At 37.8% G+C, this 347-nt stretch overlaps 1 protein-coding gene across 1 annotated transcript in view; it reads left to right on the forward strand.

Annotated features, from left to right (window-relative positions):
- The first annotated feature begins 33 nt into the window (after positions 1-33).
- LOC119582211 overlaps positions 34-347 on the forward strand; it is a 36474-nt gene continuing 36160 nt past the window's right edge. The window contains exon 1 of the mRNA XM_037930442.1: positions 34-118. The gene's annotated coding sequence lies outside the window, so the exon portion shown is untranslated. The remainder of the gene's footprint in view (positions 119-347) is intronic.

Genomic DNA, 347 nt, shown 5'->3' on the forward strand with positions numbered 1-347 from the left:
TGATCGAGAACTCAGTAAACGTTACGTGGCAGCGCTGGCAAACAGACTGTGCCACGAGTGAGAGACACAGGGTCGATTTTTTTCATTGGCGCATCATTCGAGAATTAACAGTTATCAGGTGAGAAGTTACAATTCTCAAAATATTAGTGATCAATCATTTGAATTTATCCCCGAGTTAGGTTTACAGAAGACTCAAATAAGCAAATCGGGGTCTTGAAAGTATTTCCCCCTTTTCCTCTATAATTTATTCGATTTCATGTTTACATATGTATGATGCAAACATACATCGTAGTTGAAGGGGGAAGCAATAAGTTATTTCGGTTTAGTGTCAATTAATGAAACAGTGA

The sequence above is a fragment of the Penaeus monodon genome, chromosome 15, assembly GCF_015228065.2.
Source record: "Penaeus monodon isolate SGIC_2016 chromosome 15, NSTDA_Pmon_1, whole genome shotgun sequence".
NCBI lineage: Eukaryota > Metazoa > Arthropoda > Malacostraca > Decapoda > Penaeidae > Penaeus > Penaeus monodon.